This window comes from Antechinus flavipes, chromosome 3, assembly GCF_016432865.1.
Source record: "Antechinus flavipes isolate AdamAnt ecotype Samford, QLD, Australia chromosome 3, AdamAnt_v2, whole genome shotgun sequence".
Classification (NCBI taxonomy): Eukaryota; Metazoa; Chordata; class Mammalia; order Dasyuromorphia; family Dasyuridae; genus Antechinus; species Antechinus flavipes.
In genome coordinates this window covers 11,284,413-11,310,655 of record NC_067400.1, presented here as the reverse complement: position 1 = coordinate 11,310,655, position 26,243 = coordinate 11,284,413, and the positions used below count along the sequence as shown (strand labels likewise).

Sequence of the window (26,243 nt, the reverse complement as noted above, 5' to 3'; positions counted from 1 at the left end):
TAACTTTTTCTGTCACAAAAGATCTCAGGAAGAGTGGAGAAGTCATATTACTAGAACAACTGAGCCAGATATCAATTCTGATGAAGTCACCATAAATAAAACTGGAAGACAAATGGAAAATATGGAAGGAAAACTACAACACTTCCCACCACCACCAGCAGCAAAATAAAAGAAAATCAAAATGTGGGGTTGCAGAGTTGGCTTTATCATGCTTGTAGAAACACCAAGAAATATAATTTTATGGAATTCATTGTTATCTTGTATAGAATGAATGCTCATGATAAGTATTTTTTAAATGACTACCATGAAAATAGTTGCAGTTATGTGCCAACATCTGCTATAGATGATGAGAAAGGGAAATTAGATGAAATATTTGATGACATAGCCAAGTAAGTCAACCTACACTTTAATATTCAGTGAACTCAATGAAAAGGTTAACCATTGGAAAAGATAGTGAAAATATGTCTGAATAGAGACTAAAGGAATTTTCAGTCACATATAATGAGTATTTTATTCAAGGAGAGAATCCAGAGATAGCAGACATGGCAAATTTTAAATAATGTCATTAAAAAAAAATTAACCTGAGTATATCCTGATGAAAAAAAACAAGGTACCAATGGGGAATTCATTTCTGAATCAATTGTGTACTGCCATACCATCAACTTCTTAGGACAAAAATCAAAATGCTGAATTAAAATATGAAAAATGAGATGAACCAGTGTACATTTGAGGAAATTCTAACCTGACTCACAGAGTAAAAAATTGGAAATATACAAAAGAACAGGTATTGACACAGACAACCTCCATTTCCTAAGGATCTTTAAAGGAAGTAATAAATCTATTACCAAATGAGGAGACCAAAAAGTCTAGAAACCACCTTAGACCACAAATAACTGACATCTTGGAAAAGTAAATGAAATGCCACCAAGCTAATATTAAAGTAGAATAGAATTGTTTTATAAAATCTTATCAACAAAGATACTAGGAAATTATGGATATTTTCATCTCAATAAATAGTACCTATTGGTAGCAGAAAAAAAAAAAAAAAGAAATCTACAAGAAAGTATGATGAAAAGACAAGATAAAGAGAAACCTACCATGATGTATGACAGATCATCCAGAGGCATGAAAGTGAGACACCAAAGAGACAAAAAAAATGGAAAAGATTTATCAAAATATCTCTAACATTATTCATCAATTATACAAAAGTCATTGCCTATTAGAAGAAAGAAAACAATGGAAAGAGAGAGTGATAGTTGGACTACTCCAAGTAAACACATACAAAACTTATGCTGAATGTGGTAGAGATTTAAGAGGAGAGAATTATCAATTCTAAAATAGTTGAAAGGATACAAAATGTCTGGAAGAAAATAGCAATCTTTTTAAAAAATCAAATATTCAGTGATTACAAGAAAAGAGTATCCCTAAAATAATAATAGCAAATGACCCATATGCCTATTTCTCTTCTTTATACACTATTTGTGATTATAATCTGTATTATGGAACATGATTGATGAAAGACTGAGTACTTAAACTGACAATTTTCTGCTAAGGTGTGTAAATCACATCTTTATGGTCAGTCAAAGCTCTGGCTCAAAGGAACAGACAATATAATATCTTATCATATCTATTTGTTTACTATTAAGTATTTGCTTCAGGAGAACAAACTGCTTCCTAAAAAAATTCTTCTCCAATAAGGGATCTTTTGTAAATACATGAAAATCATCAAAGGTGCACTGGAAGAACTAATACCAATAATTGTATGAAGACCTTCTGATTACTACTATCAATGGAGGGAGAAAATGAGGAGGTGTGTATATGTTTGCCAAAGATGTTGCCATGGGCATAGAGGACATCCCAGGCAGAATCCAAAGGGGATGAGAAATCCCTAGAGAACAAAAACTTTTTAACAGCTTTTGTGGCATGATTTCTTCGAGTAGTCTGCTGAAACCTATGGAGTTCTCAGAATAATGTTTCTAAATATATCAAATAATTATACAGGATTAAAAAAACAGTTTTATCAAGATAATGTACATATGTATATATACATATTTATGAATATGTTACATAAACACACACAAAATGAATATATACCTAATGCAGATATGTATAGATATATGCATGCATATATAAATATATATGTATGATCTGTGCATGTATACATATCTGTACATATATTTATAGGTGTATATAGATATGTGTGTATCTGTGTTTGTATATGTCTCTATATATTTACATAGATGCATACATAACATATTACATATAATGTGTATATATATGTATATGTAGATATTGTATGCATCTATGTATATTTAATATGTGTATATGTATGTACAAGTGTAGATATATAGACAGCTCTCAATCAAAAACAAGTTCCTGGATCCCAGGTGGTTGAGAAACACTTTTATAACTAATGAGGCTCTTCAGAAGCTCTTATTTGTAGATAACATTGCACTAAATGAATTAAGCAATTTTGCAGAGCTTCCTAAAAGAGATTAAATAATCATTCAAAAGCATGTGGTATAAAAATAACCATAACTGTATTTCAATATAATTATATTTCAATATAATTCACAATATCAATTGCAATCTTTTGTCTTTTATTTCAGACTTTTACCAAAATAATTCTGATGAGGGCATATTGCTAAAGAGGTCTAGGATATAATAAAGATTATAGATTCTGCCTGCCTAAGGCATCATAACTGATTTTTGAACTTTTAGCAGGAATTCCCTTCTTCCTTATAAAGTATAAAGGTACTTTTGAATACTTATATTAAAATTAAAATGTAATAAATTTGTAAAATAATATTTGCAACATATTGGCCAGTGGTGGAAGTTAAGTTTAATTTTATATTATCTGAGAGAAAAGTGCTTGTAAATTAATAATTAGCTGAATGTTGATGAATTCATATGCATCGATTGGACACATTACAACTGTTTTATCTATTCACTGATGCTCTAAATTTTTTTTAAAAAGTAATATTTACAAACAAAAAACCCCTGGACTCTAGTTACTTTATATGCTTGAAAGCAAAATATTTTCTTTAAGAATGACCTGTAAATCATGAATTGCCCAAATCAGACTGCTCATACCATACATCTGGAAATGATGAGATTCTAATCAAAACAATTTCTTTCATAGAACAACTGCTTTGTTTTCTCCTAATTACTGTCTGAACCATGCAGATAGTTTTCAGTTACATCATGATAACTGAACTGTGAGAGCCTAATTTTTAAAATGCCAGTACCATGAAAACTGGACAAAAGAACAAAATTTATTTTTCTACAAAAATCAAATGCATTCTTGAAATTTTTTTTGCTCCCCCCCCCCCAAAGAAAGAAGAAAATTAAATTTTCTGTTTGTTACTGGCAAGCTTTAAAATGATTCCAAGGATATATATACACATCTCTAATTCAGTAACTGGACTTTCCTGTCCAGTTACAATATGGAGAATTAAGGCCTAACATCAGCTACTGTTGTGCGTGTAGACACACACACACACACACACACACACACACACACACCAATAAACACATTTTTTGACCAAAGTCTGTTGACTTTAATTGTTTCTTTTTTTTTAATGAAAGGCTGTGGTCTACACTACAATAGTTGGTACCTATCCATGAAAAATGCTATGTTATTATATTCAAAACTATTTTAGACTTTTAAAAAATTCTTTCTAACTCTAAATGCCTAGTTGATATTTTCACATATTCATATTTGTAAGCAAAGCAAAGGGATATGCTGCGATCTACAATATTAAATATAGACACCTGTGAGCAAGACACGTGTGCAGAGTTAATAATATAAAAGGTTTTTCCCCCTTTTTTGAACTCATCCAGGCTCAGCCTTTTACTTTACACAAGAAACTAAAGCACCAAAAGATAGAGTGTAGTCAGTGAGTGCTATTTAGAAAGTAAGCAACAACAAGAAAGATGGAAGGAAGGGGGGAAGGAAAGGAGAGAGGGAGGAAGGAGGGAGGGAAGAAGAGAGGAAGGAAGGAGGAAGGGGGGAAGAGAGGAAGGAAGGAGGAAGAAGGAGAGAGGAAGGAAGGGAGGGGAGGGAGAGAAGGAAGGAGAGAGGAAGAGAAGGGAGGAAGAGAAGGAGGGAGGAAGGGAGGGGAAGGAGAGAAGGAGGGAAGAAGGGAAAAAGGAAGCTGTCAAGAGACTTTAGTTGATGAATTTCTTCATTTTTTTTTCTTTCTTGTTGTCAGTCCTATCTACCGTTAAGTCTAAATTCTATATGCCATGGGCATGTTCACAAAATAGTCCTAAATTAATGATGTGTATCTATGAAATCAGTTTAAAGCCAGCCAATGACCCAAAATACTAAATGTATTTCTGTACCTGCATACAGTCAAGATTTAGTCAATTTTTTAAAGTAGCTTTTTGTATTGTGGTGTTGTTGCTATTGTGTGGAATAGGGGATGAGAATGAGATTATTTCAGTCATTTTCAAATGGAGTGCTTTATTTTAAGAGATTAGAGTTCTGGCAATTGATGTCCAATATTATTTTCTTTGAGTCTTTACCATACTGAGAATGGTTACTTACTTGATAGATACATTTGAAACTTGTTTTACTTTATTTTAAAATTAATTGGGAGGGTTTTAAAACAAAATTTTTAGTATCTTCAATTATTTTAGAATCAGAAAGACTACTGTGAGCCTATTGACTCTGACCTTAATCAATTCATTTAGTCATTCACTAGCACAGAAAACTCTCTGAAATGATAATTTAAAAAAAAAAAAAGCATTTTACCTCTAAATTATAAAATAGTCACTTTTTACTGGGTGATCTTGAGTTAAAAAAAATCTTTTAAAAGACAAAATATCATGATTCACAAGAGTCTGGTTTCTGTTAAAAGCCTTATTGAACTACTTAATTTGATTGTCATTTTCAGGTGCTCTGATTTATTTATTTCCCTTTAGGGAATCGGTAGGAAGAGGATTCAGGATCATTCATTGATGTCTCATCTTTCCCGCAAAGCTCCATAACTGGGGGAAAAAGGGATGAGGGACATGGGGTGGGGAAGAAAGATTTTATGCATTGTTCTGGGTGCCGAAATATATCAGTTGGTATATATTGATCTCTTAAGTAATTACCAGGGAAAATGAACAGTGTCAATCAGAAGGCACAGAATTTATAAAAATAATGTTTGATTTTGCCTTTCTACCCAATGACTTTGCAAATTTTTTTATTTGCAATTATAATTATAAATATATAATTTTATATGTTAATGTAATATAATAATAATAAAATAATAAAAAATAATAAAATTATAAATAATTATAAATTATTTAAAGGCATCTTTTTGCTTTATACTTTGAATTTTGTGATCCTCATCACCTCTTAAAATTTTATTTAACTGACTATGCTTTTAAAAATTGCTGATACCTTTTACATCTTGGCTCAAATAGCCAAGGAGGGAAGATTGAAAGGATGAAGTTTTTATCCACTGACGACTTGAGTTCTGCATGCGGACTTCACAACATCATGTTCTGTCAGAGACAGACTCCTTCCCCATTTGGCTGGCTCTCTCTCCCTTCCTCCCTATTTTTGCTAGTAGTTCGCTCCTTGTCTGGCCCGAAGTCATCTCTGACATGGCCCTTCCCTCCCCTCCACTCCCCTCTTCATAGCCAATGAATCACACTTTGGATCCAAGCTAAGTGTTTCCTCCATGACTCATACTACCTTAACACTCTCACTTTCCTATAATCTAACTCAAAGCCTTGCATACAGTAGCATTTAATCAATGTCTAATCAATCAACTGAATATTATTTTCACCCCTTAATTCATCTTTCTTCCAACCTATCCTGCACAAAATTATCAAACTGATCTTCTGAAAATAGTCTTATTATTTAATACACCTTTCATCAAAAACCTTTAAGGCCAGATTCAGGTTAAAAATCTAACCATCTGTTTGGCATTCAAGGCCCTCTCCAACCTAACCTCAAACTACCTATTTTGCCCTTATCTCATTCACTACCTTTTCTTTATATATCAATCAACTGGACGAGACCCATTGTACACAGAAGAGGCTATACTTAGCCTGCAAGGTCTTTGTTCCCAACACAGCTCCTCCATCCCCCACTGCACATGCACATACATGCCAGGCACACAAATCCCTTAACTGCCTATTTGCATACTAACAGCACTCCTTCCTCACCAGCATTTTTTTGGTTCCCCATTCTCCACTGAGCCCCTTCAGAATATTCCAGTCTAAAGACAGAACTATTGCCTTGGGAATTCCCAGTAACTTCTCACCTACTCTATTCCTTTGGAACTTATTCTGACAATAGTCACTAGTGTTTCCCTTTCCATCTGCATATATTCTAATTTGACATCAGGACTGGAAAGGGCAGGGATTCCTTTGTGAACTCCGGGTACTTAGCAAAGAGAATGTACATAGGTGAAACTATGGTCCTCTAAGATTTTGTGGTGATCACATGTTAACAAAATGACCAGATAACTTTTCAATGGAAAAGAAGTCAGGAATAATATATAAGGATCTATTACGATTTTATCATCCTCATTGAAATATGGATAAATATCATAATCTCTATGTTATTAGCTACTAATATGAAATTTACATTCTAAAGAACTTTCCAAAGAAAATATTTATTGAAGCAACAAAAAATAATCAGAAAATTTTGTCCCCTAAGGGAAAAAACAATACCTTCCACATCTTAGGTGCTCAATAAATGTTAATAGAATTGAATTATAATGTTTTCTATAATGAAATTTTCTAACATTGTCAGGTAATATTATTGTCATTGGAGTGACAGGGTGACAGGTTGCTGGGTTGTCAGATAAACATTTTCACATTTTTAAAAAATCATACGACACCTTAGGAGGAATGTCAATAAACATTTATCAAACATCTATTAGATGTCAATAAACATTTATCAAGTACCTACTAGGTGTCAGGTTCCATGCTAAGTGAAGGGGATACACAATGAAAGGAAAAAGGCAATCCTTCTTTTCAGGGAACTCAGCCTCATGTTTCCTACTAATTGGGTATTGAAAGTATAAGTTCTGTTATATTAATTGAATTTCTTAAAGTCTTTTGATATGAGAAAGTGTCAGGTTTTTTGTTTGAAGTACTAGAATAAGGATCCATTCTCCCCAAAGTTCAAACCTGTAGAGCTCTAATAATCTAACAAAATTATTTATAGTTAAGTCATAGATTCCACAAATGTCAAGAACTGAATGGGAGCTTATAAAGTAAGACTAACTCTCTAGTTTTACAGATTAGGAAACTGAGGCCCAGAGAATCTAAGACTTACCAAAACAGGATGTGGACTGCAACTCCAAGACCTCTAACATCCACTGTATTTAGGTAAGTGGCCCGAAAGGAGACAATAAGCAAAACAAAACAAAGGCTGTGAAATCTCTTTACTCATAAAAAATATCTTCTATGTATATCCTCAGAGACAGTGCAACAAATGGAATTGCCACAATCACAGTGGAAGACACAACGTCACAATTACACGAGAGTAGTCAACTGATACATAGGAAAAAGTAGCCCTGTTCCTGAAATGAAGTTTGGGTTCATCTGCTTTCTCAGAGTATTTACCAAAAACGCCAAAGATTTCAGCCACAACTACATGGGCAGCCTGTGTTTATTGCTAAGCCTATAAAGGATAGTATTTTAGCACTACTGTAAAAACTAAGTAGCACATTTTAAGTGTTTCTTGTTAGTGATGATACATAGTCTACATCAAGAAAAAGTACTCTGTATTTAATAGTGAAATCACATTGTGCAAAAGCCTTCTTGATTTGATAAGGTCTTCTATATGAAAGACACAATATCATCCATCATTTCCAATATACAGACTTTTTTTTTTCACTACCAAAGTACTGCTCTCTTCAATTATTCTCAAAACAAGTAAAGAAAGTCAATGCAAATAAGTTTACAACAACAAAATTTTCTATGTGATGTGGGATTAACTTGTTGGAACTTAATGGATTAATTAGATATTTTTCCCAAGAGCAAGAGGATAAATGGCAGGATTTTGCCTGAAATTAGAAATTCAATGAAGTGTAAGTTTCAGATTCATAGTAAATTAAGTATGCATTCATTCATTCATTCATTCATTCATTCTTGAGTATTTACTGAGTACCCACCAACAGTCAGGCACTATCCTAGTCTCTGGGGACTTGATAGGGGTTTGAGAAAAGAGAAAATAATTCCTGCCTTCAGGTAGTTCTTCCATTTTGAAAAATAGCATGAAATTCACAAAAAAGTAAAAATACTAAAACATAGGCAGTTGTGAATGTAATGTCTTCTATTATTATATATGCTTTCTTGAAATGGAAATTTACTGTTACATATTTTGAATTCTGCCTAATGTTCTGCTGGGTACATGACAGGGTTTTGTTGTTAGCTTGTTTTTTCTTCTTTTTTTGTCTTTTTTTTCTTTTACCATTTTTTCTTATTTTGTATTTGTTTTAAATAAATCTTATTTTAAAATAAAATAAAATAAAAAGTAAAAAGCCTTGATAAAAAGTAAAGTCAGTAGAGGGAGGCACTTGTAGCAATTTGCCAGAGCATACATCAAAAAGAGACTATATAGATTTTCTATGTAATAACTAAAAGATAGGGAGAAAAGACAGAAATTTCAAAAGAAACATTCAACAAAGTGGTCAACACATATTCTCTAGTTGTTCATCCAGACCTTAAACAATTACTCAACTACTTGGAAAAGCTGACAATCTTTGTGGTTCACCAAATGTCTGATACTAAAATATATGTACATTATAAGAATAAGAACAGAGACTGTGAAAACTGTGTTAGATAATTGTGGTCCATCGAAAAGTTTTCCTTCTGAAACACTTTCCATGTGCTAAATGCTGGCTTCCTGCAAAAATGAAACATGTAGCTGATAGTATTTTTCAAAAGGGATAGCCACTGGATCTGTGCTTGCATTGTTAGTGAGAAATTTCCTAGTGAGCAAAGTCCCTCTGCCAACATAGGCTGGCTTTTTATTTACCACCACGAGAGTCTTAAAACTTGAGAAAAAGCATTCAAGCAGTTTACAAAGCCAGAGCCACAGAGATAACAGAGTATGCTATGAAGGATAGGTTTTGAACTAGCATTGATCTGTTTCTGGGACCAGCCTGCCATCCACTAGGGCACATTCACTTCTAAAGCATAGAAGTAGATTATAGATTGAAAGCAGAGCTATTAGTAGAAATAGTTACATGTAGAGATTAAATTTATTATAACACATTTCAAAAGCATTCCTGGAAACACACACACACACACACACACACACACACACACACACACACACACTCTCTATTTGTTCTGTTCTCTCCTTAGATAAAATAACTATTCAATTTTATTATTTCAAAATAAGGTCAAAACCTCTCAGGAAAAAACCGTAGATTTTTCTTTTGAATAGGACAGCCAAGACCTCTTGATTAGTTCTACAGAGAACCACGAGGGAAAGGGAGCTCAGAGTTTAGTTGAATTCTGAAGCCTTTATTTAAAACTGTGTTCTCCAGAAAAAATACAACACTTTCCTTTTCCAGGAAAGCTCAAGTCATCAAATGAGTAAAATGGTAAGAGTTGGAAGAGGCTTTCCTCATCTTGCTGTGATGAATATTCTAAGTAAGTTTTACTATTAGAAGTTTTCATTTACTGAACTCATTGAAAGTGTGAAGAGATGCAAAGGTATCAGATAAATGGCCCTAATAGGTCAAAGAGGAATGAAAACAAGACCTAGAAGAGCAGAGAAAATGGAAGCCGCTGTATCATCTGGAAACTACATGGTTTGGTCAAAAAAGAACTAGTTATGGAATAAAAAAGATTTTATCTTTCTGAGTTGAAATCCAGCCTCAGTCCTACTAGCTGGGTGATGCTGGGCAATGCACTTCACCCTTTCTGCCTCAGTTTTCTTATCTGTAAAATGATCTGGAGGGAAAAAAATGGCAATTAACTCCATAATCTCTGCCAAGAAAACCTCAAAGGAGATTTCAAACAGTTGGAAAAGACTGAAATTATACAACAATAATATATATATTTGAAGGCAGTGAAAGACAGATCACCCTAAAATAAATGGACCCCCCAAAAAAAAACTTTTCACTAATTGATCTGTTCATGGTAAGAGCTAATATCTTTAGGTAAAAAAGAATATCAATTCTGAATCACCTTACAAAAGATGCGATAAAATCCCTCCAAGAAAAATATGGATTAAAGTATGATCTATGTGGATATCTGCATGATACCTGTGTAAATATGCATACAGACATGTATCTATCATAAGGAGAGCTCCCATTTTATAATAGCTACCACTTACTTATATCTTTAATTACAAAATTACATATAAATCTGCTTTATTCACAAAAAAAGGAGATGGAAGAAACATAGCAGACAGAAAGCCTAAATTAGGTTTCTGTTTAGATTTTTATTTTTTAGACTTTTTGTTAAAAATATTAAAACACTTGATCCAAAAAAAAATCTTAATTTGTAACATCTGCCAAAAAATTTAGTTTCCAGATATGTTGAAATAATCAAAGAATTTTATTTCAATGGATCAGCAATCAAGAACTGGAATGGGCTTTGGGAGTTACAAAATAGAACAAGTCCTTCATTTTACAGATCAAGGAACTGAGATGCACATAAGCAGAAGGATCTATGGGAGGATTGGAAATTAGGCCCTCTCTACCAAGGTTCTTTCACATTAAGATTTGAAACTTGGCCAGTAGTTTTGTATATTTAGGCTTCTAATCAAGGTATGGTCTTAACCTTCAGATGGATGATAAAAATAGAACCATTGTTCTCTCTCTGTGTATGTGGTTGTGTGTGTGTGTGTGTGTGTGTGTGTGTGTGTGTGTGTGTGGTGTGTTTTTTCCTTGCTGTGGCCATTAGCTTGTCCAGATGACAATGATAAGGCTGTCATTAGAGACTGATGGAAGTAGGAGAGGTAGAATGATTTGAAAGAACTTTCCTCAACACCTATTTTTTTAATGATATCCCAAAGCATGAAGATTATGTTCCTCATTGGCTGACAGACTGGTATATGGGAGACTGATTATGAAATAGTTAATGGGATTCACTCATCAAAAAATGAAATTGATCATGAATTTTTTTTTCTATAAGGGAACATATATAAATTTAATTTATATTATATAAACAAATATATACAACCCTATTATATGAATTTACATATAAAAACACATGTAATATAAATAGATCACATGAATAGATCATATATCCGTATATGTGTAAAATGCCCAATATTTACATTACACTTTAAGGGTGCAAAACACTTGTTTTATTAGTCACATCTATACCACAAGCTTTTAAAGGAGATGCTATTATCTCTAGATTACTAATGAGGAAATCAAATCTGAAGGAAATAAAGGGACTTATCCAGAGGAGACAAGGCAGGAAGCATCTCCGTAATGCTTCAAATGCAGTTCTTCCTAACCTTTATGTCCAACACTCCATCTCCTATGCTCCCAATCTACTGTCTAGACAATGGAACTACTAGTGTATATTCAGAGAGATATGTGTATATACACATAAGCCTACATATTTGCATGCACACGTGGTTCAAAAGTCCTCAGTACAGTTTAAGCTTTATAAATACACACATAGACACAATTATATAAAAGCAATGATTCTTTCTGTGTCTCCCCAATCTTTAGCACAATGCCTGGCACACTTATAATGAATATTTATTGACTGACTAACCCACACACATTCTCTCTCTCTGTCTCACACACACACACACATATACACATTTTGAGGAGAAGCAGACCTATGATTTCATTGTTTTAGAGAGCTCCTAGTGATAACACTCTCTTTACCAATGCAGATCAGTCCTTTTTTGCAATAAATATCCTTAGAAAGTCACCTGGAAAACTCAGAGGTTAAACAGATTGCCCAAGGGCAGAAAACCTATGGGTGTCAGAGATGGGTATTTATGCGTATCCCAGAGACTTTAAAAATGCACTATGTCTTTTGAGACACTTCATGAAGATGTATTTTGTGTGTATTCTCTAAAATGCTTATCAGTGTACATAATTTTCTCTTTTTTTAAATAAAATAGAACTTCATGTATATCAAATCCAACTACCTCAATTTCCTGATAGAAGCAGACATGTCAGCTGGTAGGGTAATTGGAAAAACACTAGGGAATAATGAGCTTCAGGCTTCAGAGCCTGAACTCTGGAGTGGAGTCAGGAAGGTCTTCTCCAGAAAAGAATCTCTTCCGCTTTGTGCCGGGGAGCATTTGAGCAGTTCTGCCGTGTCCATGTCCAACTACCTCTTGGCTGATTTAGCAACTGATTAGCTAATGTGGGATTTATTCAGGCTTTGTTTCTCTTCCTCCTAGTGCCAACCTCTCGACTATTTCTCTGTTCGTTATTAGCCTTGGCATCAGAAAATGGGAATGGGAAAAAAGAAAAAGCAGAACAGGATATGATTCCAAATGCTCTATTCCGTAATGTGTTCTTCTCCCCGGGGAAAGTGACCGAGCCTGACACAAATTCCAGACCTGCTTCTCCACCAGGTTTTCTCAGACTGGTAGAGGGACACCCCCCGATCCCTAGAAAACACAGTGTTGAGTCAGATAATGGATATCAGCTCTTGGTAGATGGGTCATGGTTCAGAATGGTCAGAGCCCTGAAAACAGGATGAGCTGGCTGGAAAGGTCAAGGCTGGGGCTCCTTCTAGACTGAAGCTGACAGTAGCCTTCCAATAACACTTCCAAAAAGAAACCCCCTCCTTTTGTTTTCCCTAAGTCAACAGTCTTTTTATTTCCCAAATCATTTATTGTGTCTCTCTATACCACGTGCAAAGTTTTGCACTGAGCCAAAGATAAATAAGACAGGCTAACTTAGAAAACTTACAATCTCCTAGGGAAGATAAGATATTTGTGTGAATTACTATAATATAGGGCAGATGGTGATAAAGACCATGGCAGAGGTACAAAGTCCTACAGGAGAAGTGGGAAGAGGGAAAGATTACTTCTGCTCAAGATTAGAAAAGGAGTCAGAGAGAGGCCTTCATTAGAATTGAGACATGAAGGGTAAGGACGAGTATAGCAAGTAGAAATTAGGGGCAAGAACATCCTAAGGAGAAAAAAAATATTAGCAAAAGCACAAAGGCAGGAAGAGGAACCAGAAAGCAAACCCTAGGGTACCAGGAACTGGAAAGGCAGGCTCCCTATCTGTCATTTTTCAGTCGTGTCCCATTTATGTTTTCTTGGCAAGGATACTAGAGTGGTTTCCCATTTTCTTCTTCAGTTCATTTTACAGATAGGGAGAATGAGACCAAGCAGGGTGAAGTGACTTGCCAAACATACCATAACTAGTAAGTATCTGAAGTCAAATATGAACTGAGGAAGATGAGGTCCAACCATCTATCCACTGCATCATGCAACTGCCTAGCTACTGAATACTAACTTTTTTTTGTCTAATAACTTTTTTTGAAAAGATCTAATGAAAGGATCCAATGAGATATATGTCTGATCACCTTCCATTAGACAGCACTTCTCAGCCACCACCCAAAAGGGGGAAACTACTTTAAGAAAGAATGATATAATTGATAAAATTTCAACTTAAATGATCTATAAATAATAATTATTGCTATTCTGACTCCATTTTCATTTGTAGAGTTGAGTGAAACTATTTAAGGTGATAATATTGATTATTTATTCATTTTCTCAGTAGAAATGTATAGAATACCTTTTATGTATAAGCCACTGTGCTGGGACAAAAGAGGGAACAACCAGTCTAACTCTGCCTTTCGAGAAGCCAGTACATCTCACTGTTATCCCCTTGCCTTACTGTCCCTGTTTTCTCACTTCTGCCTCTTAGATTCCCTGGCTTTCTCCAAACCCCAGGTAAAGTCCCTCCTTTCACAATTCCCCTAAATACTAGGGTCTTCCCTCAGTTGATTTTCTGCTTTCTCTTGTACACATCACGTTTGTACATAATTTTTTCCATGTTGTATCTCAACATGAAAGACCGGATTGTCTTTTCCCTTTCCTTGGCTCCTAGGGCTCAGTACAATGGAGGGACAATGTAGGTGCAGGGAAAATGATTGATTGACAAGATCGTGACAAAATTCTATCAAAGTTTAGAGGAGAGAGACAACTTATTCATCTGAGAAAGGGACAGTTTAGAAAAAACTTCATGAAAGGACATTGACAGAGTTTTTGAGAATGAAAGGATTCATAAAGAATCTGTAGTACAACAACCATTTGAGTTATTCTTGAAGGATTTGGGTTATTTTTTTAAACATTCAGTTTTTACTTGGAGCTTTACATTCTCTCCCTCCCTCCCTCTAGTTCCACCACCCAATAAAAAGGCCTGTAACATGATCCTCACTATATATGTGAAATCATGAACAAAGTATTTTCTTTCATATTAGCCACGTTGAAAAAAAAAGTGAGAAAATATGCTTCAGTCAATATGCAGTTTCCCAGTTCCCTCTCTGGTGATACAGTTTTTTTCATAATGTTTCATCATGCGATGAGTCTTTTGGAATTGTGGTGGATCACTGCACTGATCACAATACCTAAGTTTTAATCATCCTTACAATATTGCTTATACTGTATAGAATATTCTCCTGGTTCTATTCCATCCATCTTGCATCAGTTTATACAATTCTTCCCAGGTTTAGGGTTTGGGTTTCTCTGTTTTGTTTTGTTTTTCTTCCTGAAGCTATCTCCCCTCATCATTTCTTATGACACAATAATATTCCATCACAATCATTTAATATAACTTGTGAGCCATTCTTTTTTTGATGGACGACCTTTCAAATTCCAATTCTTTGTCATAATAAAAAGAGCTGCTACAAATATTTTTGTACATATGAATCTCCATTTTTCTTTGATCATTTTAGGATACAGACCTAGGATTTTGATGAGCAAAGTTCTAAGAGAAGAAAAGATGTGGGGGATTGCAGAAGGAATGAGAGCAATGGAAGAGAGAGTAAACGAGAGAAGTTGAACTCCAAACAAGGAGAGTCTTAAACATATTCTTATGTAATGGCTCAAGAATTACCCCCACAGATTCTTGTTGAAGTTCAGCGTTCCTGAAGCTCTTCCACCCAACCCAGGAGTTTGCCTTTTCTGAAGTAATGTTATATAATCCACAAAAAGGGATTTCCTAAATATGAAACAGAAATGAATGTTTACATGGATAATACTTTCAACCACAATCTTTTTCCTTTTTGTCTACATACTAAAATCCATGGTCCTCTTTTTTAGCTTCTTATTAAAATATGTTTGCCTATGTCCATATTTTCCCCCACCTTTTTTAGAGATAAAGATGATTTGGGATTAGGATTTCCCTCTGACAAATACTAGTAACTGTAACATTGAGTTGTTTACAAGTTACTGAAAGTACACGTAAAATAGTTTCAATATAAAGAGTTCTTGATCCTGATATAAGGCCATCAAGGTAGTACCATAGTGGAGAGAGAACCAGGCTTAGAGTCAGGAGACTCATCTTCCTGAGTTCAAATCCAGCCTCAGAATTTACTAGCTGCATGACCTTAGGCAGGTCATTTAGCTCTATTTGCCTCAGTTTCCTTATCTGTAAAATAATGTAGAGAATAAACTGGAAAATCACTCCAATATCTTTTGTCAAGAAAACCCAAAAAAGTCTCACAGAGAGTTAGACACGACTGAAAACTATTGAATATCCTGATGGAAATACAGGACTGGACCAACCCTCAAACTCCAAACTGATACATGTTTGGATCAATATCCTTTCTTGAGTGAAGCATCTGAATACCTTGGGATAGATTGAGGCATCACTTATCTGCCTGTTAAGTCACCTTAATATTCAAGTTATTATTGTTTTATTTTTGCTTGGGGGAGTGTGTCTGGGGATAGCCTCCCTTTTCTACTTCCATTCAGTATTTTCTCAACATTTATGACCCTTTCATTGCTTATTATGTATCTATTTGTTCCTAGTAAAAAGGCAAACAAAAAACTTACACTGAAAGCTATTCCTCTCCAGGAACATGAGGCTGAGAACAATGTATCTTTCTAGTTGATAGAGGAGGATGTGTTACAGTAAGATCAAAAGAATAAATGGAGGACTTCTTCTTTGTTTAGAGGGGAAAAAAAACTGGAACAAAAATAGCCTACTATTTTTAATCTGAAGCAAATATAAATAACAATAATAGAATAATCAAAGATACACAAAACTACTGACTGAATACTCTAATAACAAATTAAGAATTAAATATGATATTTTCTAATTGATAAAGGCACATAAAATTGAATAGAAAAACATAATTCTCATTTGCCCAAAATGTATGTAATTAATATTTATAGCATTTTATCATTTTTTCTTTATTTTTTGAGGCACGCAGGATTCAGTGACATGTTTAGGGTCACAACAATATGAAGTGTCTGAGAAAAGATCCTTATGACTCTAGAATTACTCTCTATTCACCACTCCATCATTTGTCTTTAAGAACACTGAAATCACAAGAAAGATTATCTCTCATTTTGTTTTATGAAATTTTAGTTATTATGCTTACAGATATAAATATATGTAAAAAGATTCCCTCCCCCACAAAAAAAGCTAAATATTGATAAATTGATGATGTCAATTATTTATTTTTTTATAACTGGATTTAATCCTGAAATCCTAAAATGTGGATTTTTCCCTCACTTGTTTTTGTTTTTTTTTTAAGAATAGCCATCTTGAGCTGCCTGGATCTATTACATCATCTGATAAATGTAATTACAGATAGCAATCAGTGTTGAGGCATATTCAAAAATAAGTCCTAGGTATTGGGGCTTACATCACTTTAATTTGTTAGATTGAACTAAAGAAAATTTAGTATAAATGAAAAATTAAGAGCCTGAACGTGGAAAAGCAGAAATCTTTGCTGCATCCTTTGAATATGTGAGAAATATTTTCATAATGTGTTATCATAAACTTCTAAATGACGTGAATAAATTCAATGAAAATAATTTTCTATTTTGAAAACAAGTATATTTGAGTGTGATTTGTGCCTAGAAAGAGCCTTGATATTACGGGGTCTAACCTGTTACCTTCATCTTTTGGCATATAAAGATGTACTTTTCAGTTTCTTCCACTCATGTCAAAGCAATGACAGTTTTTTGTACGGACATAGTCACTATTTGAAGCATGATCCTATTTCAGAGACAGCACGTCCACGTTTTTATAATAATTGATCTCAGAGGAAAAGTAATTCTCAAGATATATGACTAGATTTCATCTTGAGATTAATATACCTGTAACTATTATAACAAAGGGCAATCATACAGACTTAAGCAAGATCTCCAAGAAAAATAAGAGAGGAAAAGTTCGAACCATAGAATACATAATATAAAAATGTAAATCCATCAAGGAGACACCATTTTAAGGCAATCACAAGCTCCTAGAACAAGATAACATCTGTGAAAACATGAATGAACCTGTGACATAGACAAGCCAGGTTCTGAACCATAAGCATAAAAGATTTATTTTTTAATGAAATAATATATTTTTCAATTTCCTTTCAGAGAAGCCAGAGCTAGGTCTTTCACATTGTAGGGAATTTTCAAAGAACACAAAACTACATAAAACCTACTCCATGGATTCTTAGTAACTAAAAACAAAACCAGCCCAAGATATATAGTGTCATACAACAAAGATTTCTTACTGAACCCTCTGCCTTCCACGTGCTCAACGAGTATTCTGCTACAAGATAGAATTTCACTGGGGTTTAATCTTCCACTCAGTGAACATGAGTTGGTCTTGGACACTGAAGGGAAAAAATTCTCAAACTTACTTATTAAATGATACATCCTTTGGACATGGATAATCCACTATCACCAAAAGAATATATTATCCTTCTATTCTTCAAAAAAAAAATCTTATAATTTATAAGGATAGAAGAGGATTTAATGACCATCTTTAGCCAAAAACCAAATGAACAGCTATCTAAAATGTGAAAAACATTTGGAGACAATGTCATAAGGGAGGAGGCCCATTATCTTTTGTTTATCTGATGGATACGTTCTCAAGAATGAGAATCAATTTCCCTAGAATTCTAAAGCAATCAAGTATAGTTGTGCTGCAGCAGAAAGAGATTCTTATAGCCTTACCTATTAGAGCAACTATTATCTACAGGAAAAGGCCATTCTTTTGGTTAATTTTATTAATATCAGTTCAATAGCTTTCTTTTTCTCTCTAAAGAAGGAAAAAGTCAAGGAAAAAGAAAACACCTATTAAGCATTTCAAGATAATGGCTATTTACTGAAAACTCTATTTTAAAATAAATTTCAAGTTCAGGACAATGATAACTATGATGTTTCTAAAGAGTTCCTAAGTAGTAATCAGGGTCTATTCTGGCCTACAAGAGGTGTTAAGACTCATCCCCTAATTATAAGCCTCGTCTCTGTTATTACCACCTCACTATTAAATCTCTAAACTAAACAGTAGTTTCAGGAAAATAAAAATAGAAGGAAGGAGATGAGTTTTTATCCAGTAAGTTGGTGACTATCTTTATATTGAGGGAGATTTCTAGATCAAATACCTTTTTTTTTAGCTTTCACCAGGCCAAATCTCTAAAAGAATAAATGAAATTTCACTCAGACTTTCTTCCAGGATTCTTGTTTTAGACTTTTATCCTTGATTGTCAAAAAGCATGACATTCGCTTTCTCCAGCCTAAAAGACAACTTAATTTAGAATCTTTTCAGAGTAATATTCTTTCTAATCGATGCCACTGTTTGGATTTTATAATGACTCATGGATAATTGCTATTGAGCTGAGATGCATGATCCTCCTGAGGCCACGAGTGCTTTAGTATCTTCCCTGAGGTCAAGAGATGATAAGCACCATGGCTGGAATTTCGGCCTAGGTCCTTGAACCTGAGTCAGGGATGCTCCTTGTCCTGCCCACATGGGACTGAAATAAATGAACTGCTTCCAACTTGATTCTCTTTTTCTTAAATATCACCAAAGTCTTGCATTTCCCTTCCTTTTCCCTGAAATAATCCTGGCTATCTCTCTGGGACTAACCTCACCTTCCCATAGTTTAAAACTAACCATTCTCTATTTGTTCCTCTAAATCAATCTTAGTGAATAAAATTTCATCGATCAACTGAGAGCATCTAAATCTGTGAAGAAGAGACCTTTATTACCATCTTGTTAACTCTTAGGTTACAAAGGTTTCAGATATAAGAAGCAATATTTTAACCCATAGTTTCCCAAGAGAAAGCATAATATTCTGTTCCTTATCCTAGGATGAAGATAGCTTTTTTTCCTGTTTTTTTAATCCCATTAAGAATCCCATGACTAAAGGCAAGACTGCTTGCCAGAATTGAAATAGAAGAAGGAAAATTTAAAGGTGATTTTTTTTTGAAGTATGCAAACATAAACACAGTAATGATACCCCAAAGCATATTTCCCAGTTGTTCCTGTTGTCAGTCTTGCCATGTAAGAAATGGATCTGTTAAGACAAATGTGCTTTATAGAACAAAACTAGACCCCCACAAAAAAATAAAAAACCTGTCCCAAATCATGCAGATGAGAATTTTCTGAGTCTCCAGATAATAATAAAAAGAGGTGCTTGTGCTCTAAGTGTCACTGTAATTACAGATTTTTCTGGGGCTGACGACCTCTTCCCTAAAACTCAAAGATTATTCTGGTCACTCTCCCTCAGTAAAAACACCTATCATTAAGTACATAAAACTGAAACCTTTGATGCGGCCTCTCAAAATCCCATTACCGAGTCTATATTTTCAGTTGGCCACCTTCTCTAGCAAGAACACAGTGCTACCTGTGTGAGAATCCATAAGCAAAGAAAACAGATGAAGGCCCATGAAAACTGGAACCCAAGAGAAGCTAAATCTCCAGGGGGTGACACCTCCAATTTTATTCAAAGACTCTGGGTGACAGTGATGGGATCTCCCCAGCGAGTGGCTTATTTTTCTGGTTCAACAGCTAAGTCCATGCTCCACATTCACATGGCCATAAACCCATATTGAAACTGTTGTATTTTAAAAAGATCTACACAAGATGAATTTTCCATTTCTGAACTTTCGTCTGAAAATATGTCCACAATAACAGTTCATCTCAGAAGCAATAATCCATAGAACCAAACCTCCTGAAGATTATTGCGGCGTGCTAACATGGAGTAGGAAAGCGTGCTGTGGAATAGAAATCTGAATGAATCGTCTGTACATAACCTGCAAACATACAGTTGGTTCAAAGAGAGGACTGAGGAATAGTATGTCCGGAGGAGGGGGGTGGGGTGTAGGATTTCAAAGCCCAATGCAATGGGTCTGCAAATCCAAAGGCATTAATTAAGGCTCATTTTGAGAGTGTGTGTGTGTGCGTGTGTGTGCATTAATTTGTTGCTCTTGTTGGTTTTTAAAGAAACATCAGGGCAGGCCTAACTTTGTCACCCTGACTCCATTTTCCAGCCACGGGCTTGTGTCTGCGTGAACGCCCTGCAAAGTTAATGGTGATCAAGTTTGTGATGTGCCCTCTCGTGTTTTAATCCAAGAGAACATGTACGGCTCAGAGCCGGCCTCTCCCCTTGGGCTCTGCAGAGCTCAGAGCACAAATGGTTATTTTGTCTGCACCCAAACTACTATGGGATGGGGGGGGGGGGGGTTGTTTTGAAGCCCTCCACTAGAGACCCGCCACTGTAACCGGCTAGGGAATCAAAGTCTTCTCACACGACACAATGCTTCCAATAAAAGATTCCGACTCCATTTAGAAAAGGGGGTGGGGGGGAGAGACAACATATTTTCCCCTGCTTTTGTCCAGAACCGAGAGCCCCCGGAGGGATTATTGATCACTTTGCTTCACCTTGAGTGAAAGCCAGGAAAAAGCCACCTCCGGGATCCAAGACAGCTCGACCACTTGGGATTTTTTATGTTTTTTGAGTGACGCACTAGAAAACTGGGGAGAAAAAAAGCGAAAGAAAGAAAACCTCATTCTCATTGCAGGGCGGCTTCCGCCCCATAAACTTGGCAAAAAGCAAACTGTACTGAAATACTCCACTCCCCAAATAAGGCAGCCCAGCTAAACATGTCATGCGTAATTTATGTTCAGGCGGCGGAGAATTAACCTTTCAGTGAACATATTTGGCCCATATGAAAAGCAGGCTGGATGGCAGGGAGGGAGGGGGCTGAGAAGCCAAGCTCTTTGGGGGACACGGCTCCGGCTCTCCCTCAGAGCCCCGGGGGCAGGCAGGCTGGCTCTTTCTCTCTCCTTTCTCTCTCTCTCCGTTTCTAACAAAGGTCAGTAAGTTGTGAGCACACTTGCACGCACCTGTTTTCTCTCTTTCTCTTTCTTTCTTTCTTTCTTTCTTTCTTTCTCTCTTTTTTTTAAAGTGCAAAACTATGTCCAGGCTGATCTTTGACAGGGTCTGCAGGGCGCGCGCACACACACATACACATGCGCGCGTACACACACACACACACACACACACACACAGAGGAAACCCAACTGCAGCTGTGACCTTCTGCTTTCTTTGGGGCTGGAGATGGTGTGTGATACGAAACCATCGAGTGTGGTGAGCCAGCCCCTGCCTGGTCGCCTGGTCGGCTTCGTTCTGTTCTCCCCAGAGCTTAATCTCACTTCCTCGTTCAGCCACCTCCATTTCTCTCGGCCCCTCCAGAGTCCCAACGGCAGAGTCCGAGACGAGGAGGAGGAAGAGGAGGAAGAGGAGAAGAAAGGGGAGGGGGGAGAGAACAACTATGAAAATGGAAACTTACCTCTCACATTTTTTTCAGAGGCAATCAGACTGTAGACGGCTGGCCCAAGGCATTGTGGGATTCATTCTGACAAGATGACCAAGATTGGAAATTGAACTTGTCAGTCCCTTGTCACAGGAGCATTATTATGATGGCCACAACTCATTCAGCTGCAGTGAAAGGCTGTTGCATGGAGCTGGGCAGGCTCTTATCTCTGAAGTCTGGTTTCCGTTGCTGCCTGCACCGCCCCTCCCCCATTCAGCAAACCCTACCAGGAAGCACTGGGCGTACTTGCTCAAGCCTCAAGAATGCACACACAGGGAAAAAAAAGCTGGGAAACTTTCATCTGCAGGCTCGCCCGGCTGGCACTCCCCCCACAAGCCCCCCGCGAGCCAGGCAGGAAGAGCCGCAAAGGCCGTTCCATCGGCGCTGCCGCTTGGGGATGACGGAAAAGGGGAAAGGGAGACCCTGAGCTCCCGAAGAGCATCCCCTCCCAAGTCCTAGTGGTATCTCCCATCTTATATGTAAAACATTATAAGCTGGGAGCTGTAGTGTAAATGTGACACATTCCTGCTGCCTGCCCGCGCCTTTGGACGGCCCGGCCGGACAAACGCATCCATTATGAGGGAGGCCTTCTGATGGCACAGGGAAGAGCCTCCGGCCAAGGTTAGGCTGAAGGGGAGCTTCGGATTAGGAAGAAGCCCTCACACTTTGCAGGGCTGCCTGACCGTGCAGAAGCAGCCCCGTCCATAGCAGAGACCCCATCTGCAGAGGAGGGAACCGAGGCCGTCGGGCACTCTGGGAAAACTGCGACTGGCCATTCCTTAGCAAACCTGGCCGTGACCCTCAAGACTTCCCAGCATTAGAAAAAGCCAGAGTTTGGCCTCACGTTCATTTGGTGCAGAGGTTCTTAAGTTATTTTGGGCCACGGACCCACCCTATCCTTTGTCAATCCCATGAAGCCTAGCGACCTTTTCTCACCATCAGGTCTTTAAATACATAAAAAAATGAAATAAAATATGAAGAGTTACCAAAGAAACCAATTATATGCAAATAGTTGTAAAAATGTTTTCTGAAAAGTTCATAGACGTTTGGTTAAGAATCTTTGTTCCTTAACGAACAATATTCTATGTTCATATAAACACTGGACTTTTAAAAATATGGCAACATTGTGTAAAACATCAAAAAACTTTAAAATCAACACACTGGAGGAAGGGATAGGATGACCAGAAATCATCTCATATATCCAAACATCATCTTATTAACTCAGGTTCATCATCTTAGGAGCTCATGGTAAGGCCACTAGATGAAGTCAGCAGATATACAGGTTCAAAATCTGCTTCTGATGTTACCTTAGCCAAGTGCTAATTTGAATAGAACTAGTCTCCTTTGTAATCCTTTGTATTTTATTTTTTAATTGAAAAATATAATTTTTGAGAAAAGTTTTATAAGCTTGACAAGAGGGCTAAAAGAACGCAAAACACACAAAAAAAGTTCAAGAACCCTTAGACTACAAGCAACAGACATTTATGAAGTGACAAGCACTCTGTTAGGGACTCCCTGACCTTTGGGATTCTTACCAGTATTAAATCACCACTTCTAAGATGCTAAGTACTAACGCTGCATTAGATGGAAAGAGTTGATTTTATATTCTCTGCACAAGCAGAACCTGAGATTTCACTTATTAAAAGATAATTTCACTTATTAAAAGATACTCCTGGTGAAGAATCTCTCTTTATCAATGGAGAATGCTCATGTTCTACCCCTTAAAGTAAGATGCTAAGTCATTTGCTCAGGGTCAAACAAGAAGTAAGCATTAGAGGCAGGCATTTGTTCAGTTCTGGTTTTAAATATTCTTATTTTCCATGGACTCTTAAGTTTTTGTACAAGAGGATTTGAGGGGCAGTACAACTGAATAGATAAAATTTCCCCAAAGGGTAATGGCAGACCCATTGAGTTTAGAGGGATGAGTGGAACCAGGTCAAGCTAGTTGGATTTGGGGATATTTCTACAATGTAAGCCACCTAGCTCTTAGTGGCTCCTAGTAGGCATTAAAATAATTGTTTTGACAGATCTCAGAATAGAATTATTTTGAAGTAAATTAATATAATCTTTCTGTGGGATGGGAGAGGGAACCAGAATCACTGGGCTTTTCGATTGTCTGGAAAGACAAACATATCTATTATTAAAGAGGTTCTCTGATGAGCCTAAGAATCTTCAGGCAAAAAAGTAAGTTTGAGGGCTAGAGGAGGAGATGAGGAGGAAAGACATTCTACGGAGATGTATAATGTCTCATATTTCCAAGATTTCAATCACCCCAAGGTATCAAAGGTTTATAAATATCTAGGGATACTCTTCTAAGCATATTAAAAACAAAGAAAAACAAAACCAAACCAAAGCTGCTTTAAGAACGCCCAAGTGGAGAGCTTCCTTCATTTTCTCTTTACTCTCCTAGAATTCTCCTCCCATTCCCTGCTATTGTTTCAGTCTATTCCTTCCCTTCCATTCCTGCAATTGTTAGGGGTTGCCTGGAGCTGTTTCCTGTTCTCTGCAAGCAGTAGCATGATCCAGGGGTTGAGTTTAACTCCTAGAGCATGGCTACTCCTTACTAATATTTCCTGAGGAACTGAGGTTTTGAAAATGATGGGAAATATCACATTAGCAAGATGTCTGAGCGTGTAGACATGTTGAATCTTTCCAAAGGAAAAAGGAAAGTTTGGGAACAGTCCAGAGAAGCAAAACTATGATGGGATTTGGGAGGGCTAACCCAGTCAGCAAATCACTTTTAGCGGGAGGGTTACTCAGGTTGCCATTACCTTCTTGGCAGGATAACAGTATTCCTTCGAGGTACTTCTCTTATATCATTTCCCACAAATGCAAGTGAACAAGCATTTGTTAAGTGCCTACTATGTCTTGTATCTCTGGAGATTGCCAAGGCCATCAAGGCAGCTCCCCTGTTTAAAGATGAGAAAGGCTCATGGAGCTAAGAGGATAGGTCCAAAATTAAAACACAAGTGACAGAGCCAGGATGCAAAGACAAAAACAATTTTTGCTCCCAAGTAGCTTGGGTGATACTAGATCTTCCCTTTGGAATGATAAAATCAACCTTCCCACATTAAAAACCGGTATCTCAATGAGTTTTGATTCTCTCAAATTTCCAACAGAAAATTTTAGATTTTTTTTTAACTTTGGATTTCTGAGTTTAAAAACAATACAACTTGCCTTTGAATGGAAGAATGTGAAAAATCAAAATTTCAAACCACACATAATAAAAGGAAAAATGTTTTCACTACCTCGATACTGGGGAATGAGGGAAACTTCTGATACCCAGAGGAAGGAATTAGCGACCCATCTTCTGCTCCAATGAACAGAATACATAGATGTATAAGCAAGACCTTGGAATGTCAGAACCAGTACAAAGCCATCAACCCATGAAACAACAAAAGGGAGAAAAGAAAGAAAAGTCATAAGATAGATAAAAATATGATGACCAAAAACTTCTCACTAAAAGAGTAGATGGGCTGAAAAATGAAAAATGAACCCAAATCAAGTAGGAGATTAAAAATGAGTAATGACATCAGCCTAAGGGAGCAACTATCACAGTCTCACAACTCAACACATTAATGACACCTTTTAAAAGTTCTGAAGCTTTTGGAATCATCACGTGATATGATGAATGTCTGTTTGGAGAGCACTGATAAAGAATGCAATGGCAACTTCCAGTCCCAACATGGGTATTCTCCTCTGATCTTAAAATCATGGAGAAGATGAAGAAGAAATCCAACAATAATAAGAAGAATAGCATTTATAGGTTTTAAAGTTTGCAAAGAATTTGACGTATAATTATCTCATTTAAACTCCATGTCAACCCAGATATCAAAAACCACCTTCACAATTTCCTAAGAAAATTATGCTTTCTCAGATTTATGGAATCAAGGTTGTAGTATATCCTGAATTATCAAAAGGAAGTCATGTGTTGAATAGCAAAAAAAAATGGTAGAAAACAATAAGAGATAAAAATAAGAAGTTATTTTTAAAATAAAATATTTTGTCCACTAATGTCTGGCCATCACTCTCATTCCATCATTGTGTACGTTCTGGGATGCCCTATTAATTTAGAAAGGTTAAGAATATGGGTCCAGACAGAGACAGATTTTTTAACTGAAGACCAACCTAGATAAAGTGAACTTTCCAAAATCATTTTCTCTATTTTTTTCTAAAAATAATGAGAAAGTTGTACATGATAGTGCATCCTTGCTCCTGGGGAGGCTAAGGCAGGGGCATCAGCTCTGAGCTGCAATACATTTAGGTATCTGCACTAAGTTTAGAATGAGTATGGTGGATCCCAGACCCCTGTCTACAAAGGAAGGGGTAGGGTGCAATAAAAACAGAACACCAGGCGACCTAAGGAAATGAGAACCAATTCAAGTAAAAAAGTGAGAACAATGCTGTCATATGATTCAGCAATAGAACTGGGTTCCTAAGGGGCTGTTAGACTTCTAGCCTGGGGGTGAGAGTGAGTTTCTATCAAATGAAATGAAAT

General features: G+C 36.3%; 1 protein-coding gene across 6 annotated transcripts in view; it reads right to left on the bottom strand.

Annotated features, from left to right (window-relative positions):
* MBNL1 (muscleblind like splicing regulator 1) overlaps positions 1-26,243 on the bottom strand; it is a 245,081-nt gene that overhangs the window by 195,350 nt on the left and 23,488 nt on the right. For 2 of the 6 annotated variants that reach the window (XM_051991791.1, XM_051991792.1), the window contains exon 1: positions 21,722-22,113. The exons of 3 other annotated variants lie outside the window; for them this stretch is intronic. The gene's annotated coding sequence lies outside the window, so the exon portion shown is untranslated. Of the gene's footprint in view, positions 1-21,721; positions 22,114-26,243 lie in introns of those variants that run through there. One more of the 6 variants, XM_051991774.1, reaches the window with a different exon arrangement.